Source organism: Arvicola amphibius, chromosome 4 (assembly GCF_903992535.2).
Source record: "Arvicola amphibius chromosome 4, mArvAmp1.2, whole genome shotgun sequence".
Classification (NCBI taxonomy): domain Eukaryota; kingdom Metazoa; phylum Chordata; class Mammalia; order Rodentia; family Cricetidae; genus Arvicola; species Arvicola amphibius.
In genome coordinates this window covers 6,082,182-6,088,763 of record NC_052050.1, presented here as the reverse complement: position 1 = coordinate 6,088,763, position 6,582 = coordinate 6,082,182, and the positions used below count along the sequence as shown (strand labels likewise).

Here is a 6,582-nt window from a genome sequence, read left to right as displayed (position 1 = left end):
ACACCTAGGGACTATTTCCTGTTCTGGGAGGTGGTGGGACACTGGCTACAAGGAGCAGTCCTGTGACCAGGTGCGCGCAGGTGAGGGCGGGGTCGGGCTGGCTGCACTAGGTGCGTCTCCTCGCTGCTACCCCGCCCTGCGCTCCTGGGGCCCCAATTGGCCAGAGCGCGGCCCCCGCCCTCGAGGGCTCGCAGGCTGCGCCCCCGCCTCATTGGCTCCGCCCAGGGGGCGGGTCCAGGGGCGGGGCACAAGCTCGGCAGGCTTGCCATGTATGTAAATCGTGGCGGCTCCGCCCCCCCGCTAGCAGCGCCGGAGGTGAGCAGGAAGGAGACGGCCGCCCTGCAGCCCGTGGGCCGGCGCGGGGAACCGGAGCGGCGGGTGACGGGCGCCGAGGAACGCCGAGGCCTCGGGCAGGGCCCGGCCGGCGATTGCAGGTGAGCCTACCTGGCTTTACACGGTCTTCGAGGGCGCGGACCATTCGGGGCGGCGCGGCTCGGCGCGAGGGGATCCGAGTCCCCTGGGCTTCCCCGGGCGGGTCAGAGAAAGCAGCGCCCAGGTCTGCCTTCCTTGCTCGCCAAGATCTCCGACGTTTGGCTCGTCCCGGAGAAAGACACCTGTAGAAAGTGGCTCTGAGAACTTGTCTTCCTGTTTCGCCACACGGATTACCAAACTTGGGACTCGGGTTTGCACAATCCTATTGGCTTTCGGGAGCAGGGAACAGGTGTCTGGCCTGGCTGGGTGCAAGGGGACACGGTGAGCGGAGACCCAGTTCCGGAGCCTCGTGCGAGGCGCCTGGACGCAGAGCCGGGCGACACGGCTTCCGTGACCCGGCGTCCGCCAGTGGCGTCTGGAGCGTGTTACCTTGGCGGCTTAGCCCTTACCTCTGCCATCTGGGCTCTCTCCCTGCCCGCCCTTTGTGCCTCCTAATCCTCCGACGCAGGAAGTTCCCGGGTGGGACTTGGTTCTCTCGTAGAAAGGGGGCCACTTCTACGCTCGGGGCGGCTTTGGACACCTTTAGGCGACGGTATGGCGACCCAGACTTTTACACACTGATGGCTGGGGGTTGCACTGTGGGACTTGGCGAGGAGTGGAAAATTCTTGTCAAAGAAAGTGTGCTGTGCTTCCACTGTGTTTGGACAGTTGGTGGACACACTGGGCCTTAGTTGTGCGACGTGGCCGTAACTGGGGTAACCGCGGTGTAGCTCTTAAAGGTTTTCACCTGAAACAGGTGAGCTTCCGGTAAGGAGGGCGGGGCTTAGATACCGAGTCCCTTCCCTTGGGTACCCTTACGTCGGTGCTGGCTCTTGAGACTGTTTGAGGCCGTTCTGAGCCGGGAGAGAATGGGTGTGTCAGGGTAACAAGGAAATGTTTGTGGGAAGAAACGAGCTGCGCTGTACGGCCGAAAAACTGTGGCCTGCCTAAGAGAAAGCAAAGTTAGAGGAGTCTGGGAAAAGATCCCCTGGGTCCGTGTAAGCTAGTGCACAGAGAGGCGGGAGGATGGAGAGATGTTTCTACTATACAAGACCGGTAGGTTTGTTTGTTTGTTTGCTTGATTGATTTTTGGTTTTTCGAGACAGGGTTTCTCTGTGTAGCCCTAGCTGTCCTGGCACTCGCTCTGTGGAACAGGCTGGCCTTGAACTCACAGGGATCCGCTTGCCTCTGCCTACCGAGTGCTTAAAGGCGTGCACCACCACCACCCAACTGAGTTCGGAAGTTTTAAGTTATCTGCACGCAGAACATTTGACAGGACTCAAAGCAAGCTTTCTGTTCTCTGATCAGCTTGGGCCAGTCCCTGGAGAGCATTTCCAGGTCCTAGGAACATTCTGCATCTCTACTCTTCCTTGAGGCAATGACGGCTCCTCTTTAGATATAGATTGGGATAATTTTAATTATATCAAAATATTTAGTCTCAAGCCAGGCATGGCTTGAGATCCTTTAATCCTAGCACTTGGGAGGCAGAGGCAGGTGAATCTCTGAGTTCGAGGCCAGCCTGGTCTATAGAACAAGTTCCAGGACAGCCAGGGCTACACAGAGAAACTGTCTTGAAAAACAAAACAAGCAAAACAAATTTAGTCTCTTATTACATTTAAATTTTATTTGTATGTGTGCATGTGTATATGTTTGGGCATGCATGTGTTGTCGTGTGTGTGTGTGTGTGTGTGTGTGTGTGTATGTGTGTGTGTGTATGTAGGTCATAGGACAACTTATGGGAGTTCTCTCCTTCCACCATGCAGGTCCTAAGGATTGAACTCCGATCATCAGGCTTGTTGGCAGGTGCCTTTACCTGCTGAGCTATCTTGCTGGCCATAAAATAATATTCAATGAACAACAGTATCAAAAAGAAAAAAGAAAGGAAGGCTCATGTTCATTTGAAGAACAGTCAAGGAGCTGGATGGGCAGCTTACCCCTGCATCCCGGCTCTCCTGAGACAGGCAGGAAAATTGCTACAAACTGGAGGGCAAATGGGGCTACAAGACCAGCCTCTTGATTTTATTTTATTTTTGTTTTTTCAAGACAGAGTTTCATTGTGTAGCCCTGGCTGTCCTGGAACCCCGTCTGTAGAACTGCCTCTGTCTCCCAAGTGCTGGGATTTGTTTGTTTGTTTGTTTATTCATTCATTCGTTCATTTATTTATTTATTTATTTATTGGCTTTTCGGGACAGAATTTTGCTGTATAACCTTGGCTATCCTGGAAGTCTCTGTAGACCAGGCTGGCCTTGAACTGGCCTCTGCCTCTCAAGTGCTGGGATTAAAGGCTTGTGCCGCAGCCACCGGTGCAATGAGGAGACCAGATGACATCAGAGCTACCAGTAGTTGATGAGCTGCCAGGCGTGGGTGCTAGGAATGGAACGGAGTCCTGGAAAATGCTAACTGCTGAGCCATCTCTCCAGCCCTAAGACCCTTTCCAAAAAAACACAGTAACCTTGTTCCCCAACATCAGATGGCTCTGAATCCTGTCTTCCAGCTCTTGCCGAATAGCCTTAGGTCTGTCACTTAACCACACTGAGCCTGAGTTTCCTAGCGGTTGCTGAGAACACATAAACACGAGATCAGATGACCTCGTACCTAGCAGGTATCCCCCCACCAGAATCTGTTAACTTTCCTAGAAGGATTTAAAAACAAAAAGAAAAAGAAAAAAGCACCAGCTAGCCCCATGTAGGCTTTTGGTCACTGAAGCTAAAGGTCAGAATTTTATCATAAGGACAGGTGTCAGAGGGGAGAGGGCGTTGACCTTTTGTAGCCTGACATCCTCCTTTCTCTGGTCCTTAAAAATTCCCTTATTCTTCTGGGAAAGCCAGGGCTGATGGGCAAGACACTCTCCCTGTCCGTGAATGTGCACATGCACGTGTGTTCGTGTGTCTGTGGCTCTGAGTCTGTCTTCTGAGTGTAGAACCCGAGATATGTTTCCGCCCAGGTGTCTCCTATCCACTACACCCTGTGGGGGGCGGGCAGGGGAGTGAGAACATTCCTACACTGCTCCATGTATCCTCAAGACGCTTGAAGGGAAGGTGCCCTTCCTGCCCTCTTTCTCCCCGCCCCTGCCTGCTCTGGGAGAAAAGGCAGAGCAGGGCACTGGAAGATTTGGAATCAGCCTGTGGCCCTTTGCTCTCCTGGATGGGTCTGGCAAAACCTCTGGGGCCTTGAGGGGAGACTGAGCTTCTTGGTTTTCTAAGACACCCAGGAACAGCTGTTGAGACACCCGAGTTGGGTACCACTGGAGGCTGGAAAAACTGACGCTATCTCCAAGGTGGCTCCTTGGAGCAGCATTGGCAGCTAGATGCACTCGGGCTGGGGAGGGGGGGCTCTTATCTCCCAGTGATACTGCTATCTCGCTCCTCCTGGGCCGGGCATGCCAGGTCTGCTCGACAACTTTTGTTTTCCTCTGCCCAGGCAGGATTCAGAGCAGGAGATGGGCGCTGCCCTGCCCATCAGTACCACCTGTACTACGTGGCCTCCCCAGACTTGGCTTCCTAGAGATTCCAGGGAAACCCTCCCTAGCTGTGCCCAACTCCCTTTGAGATGGCTTTCTCTGTCTGGCGTGCCTCAGGAAGCTGGTCCTGTGAGGAGTCAGTTGCCCTTCCCAGGAACCGTGATGATGAATTCTTGAGTTAGGAGAGGCTCCTTTGGGCGTGGGGACAGGGAAACTGAGAGGTGTCTGACTCTACCCTTTAGGAATCCAGCAAGAGACCGGAGCCCTCTCTTGAGGGCCTTGACTTGGTGCTCCCAGGAAAAATAATACTATTATTTTATATAATATTATTCTGGGATATTCCTCACCAAGGAGTTGGTATCCTGAAGCCACAATCTGTGGCAGGGTCTGCACAGGTATCCTTAGAGGATGTCACATATGACACCCATGTGGCCTTTGCCTGGGTCTTGAGGACAGAAGAGGAAAGTTCTCTGAGGGCCCTGTAAACTCCATCTCAGCATTCTTTTTTCTTTTCTTTTGTTTGTTTTTCAAGTCAGGGTTTCTCTGGGTAACAGTCTTGTCTGTTCTGGAACTCGATTTGTAGATCAGGCTGGCCCTGAGCTCACTGAGATTCACCTGCCTCTGCTGGGATTACAGGTGTGCGTCACCACTGCCAGGCCACCTCAGCATTCTTAAGGGCAATGACTAGGGAAGACCTTGCCTCGCTAATCTCCGGACTGACTGCTTAATCATTGATTTAACAATAAGTTCTCATTGTTTCTTGGTCCTGTCTTGGAATTTTCTTTCTTTCAAAGAGCTGGAGATCGCGAATGACATAAAATAAACAGCATTAGCAGGTAGTATGAGCTGTAGAATAGAAAGAACCAAAGAAGGGGTTGGGATGTCCCTTGGCGGGTAGAGCTGTCTGCGGCTTTGCAAGGTTGGCCTTGACAAGAGGGGGACATTTGAGTTAAAGACTTGAGGAGACAGGGAAGTTCTGAAAATAAAATCTGAGTGCCTCAAATGCTGTGTGGCCCTGGGGATGAAACTCCCATTGTACTCTCCCCCTGTAACTGCTGGGACAGCCATTCTCTTCACATTTAGGGGCTGATAGGAGGTCCTAGGATAAGGCTGGCCTGGGGCTGGGTAACCCAGTCAACTGTCTGCCTCCCAGAGTGCTTTTTGTACACTTTACCGGGGGAGCCTCATGTGGGGATGTCGGAGAGGCTTTCAAGGACACTGGATAGAACCCTCAGGGGATCCTGGGTTCCTCTCTCTGTGTTGTGGGACCAGGAATTGGAGGCCAAGCCCAAGCTAACCTCTTAGCTTAGCCCCTGTATCCTGGAGAAGGAACCGAAAGGGCATAGAGGATTCTGGAGTCAGCCGGATTGTGACTTGGACGGATTGGGACTGTTTGAACTTGACACGGCGATTGTGTCAGTAATTGGAGGAACGAATGAACTAAGGCTAGGGAGAGGCTTGGGGACGGCTAGCCTCAGCTAGCTCACGCTCTCCTGTTGTGACCTGACAACAGCCTCTGTCCCGTGGGCTCCTAGGTTTTATCTACATGGAAATTATTCCTTATTCAGGGTTTGCTGGTCAGTCAGGCTTGCCTGGGGCCTTTGGGAGATTGAGTTTCCCAAGCAACACCAGTCCTTGCAGAGTAGCCATGGACATCTGAGTTGGCACAGACAGAAAAGCAGCTGCCCCGGTACCTTAGCGCCCCGCCCTACACTCTGTCAGTGGGAGGTGCATGGGCGTCTCACATCCGCCAAGCAGGAGGCCAAAGCCACACACACTGGCCTCACACAGGATGTTGGGGAAGGGAGGGGGCCAGTCCCTTGATCAGTGACGTGTTGTGGGAAACCCAAGCACGGGGGACAGGTGAGGAAAGCTTGGATTCCACAGGGTGCTCCTGAAGAGCTCGAGGGATTTTGGGTGAGGCTCCAACAGGACAGATGGACTCTGCTGGGCCACATGTTGTTTCCATGGGGACACATTAGCCCAGGCACCCCATAGGAGATATACGACTTGGAGATCCCCATGTCCTACCCAGGCGCGGCCAGATCCGAACCTGAGACAAGGCCACCCCTGCGGTCACTCTGCACACTTCCACTGCTCTCTCCGTTAGGGTCTTGAGACACGGAAAGATGGAAAGGTCAGTGCGTAGCCCCGTGGGGTGGCTGAAAATAGGAGAGGAAGACAGGGTGTGAGCTGTGTGGTCTTTCTTCAAGTCTTTTTTTCCAGACAGGTGCTTTAGATCTAATTGGGGGCCCAGAATGTTCTGCTGACAAGGGGCTGTGGGAGCTAGTAGTAGGAAGGAAAGGAAATGATCAAACCACTGCCTGCAGGTCGCTCTCGGGCTCGTTCCACACACAGGGCAGTGACTTGTGTGGATAATGGTCCGCATGGCTCACATGGCCACCCCCGAGTCTTGAGTGCTGCCCCTGTAGGAGCCAAGTAGGGGGATGGCCCAGAGACCGGTCTGGTTCTGAACAGGGGGTGTGACCAGCAGGGTTAGAAATGGAGACGGATTCATCTTTAGAAGTTAGGGGGCAGAGGAGCCATTTTCCTATAGAAGCCTGACCTCAAATAGCCATGTGGTCACTCGAGTGACCGCCTCAGTTCCTCGTTAGCATCTGGTTTCCTCCCAGCTGACGATTGTGTGCTCT

At 53.4% G+C, this 6,582-nt stretch overlaps 1 protein-coding gene across 3 annotated transcripts in view; it reads left to right on the top strand.

Annotated features, from left to right (window-relative positions):
- Positions 1–281: 281 nt before the first annotated feature.
- Llgl2 (LLGL scribble cell polarity complex component 2) overlaps positions 282–6,582 on the top strand; it is a 34,920-nt gene continuing 28,619 nt past the window's right edge. For 2 of the 3 annotated variants that reach the window (XM_038325818.1, XM_038325821.1), the window contains exon 1: positions 282–434. The gene's annotated coding sequence lies outside the window, so the exon portion shown is untranslated. Of the gene's footprint in view, positions 435–771; positions 1,025–6,582 lie in introns of those variants that run through there. The other variant, XM_038325819.1, reaches the window with a different exon arrangement.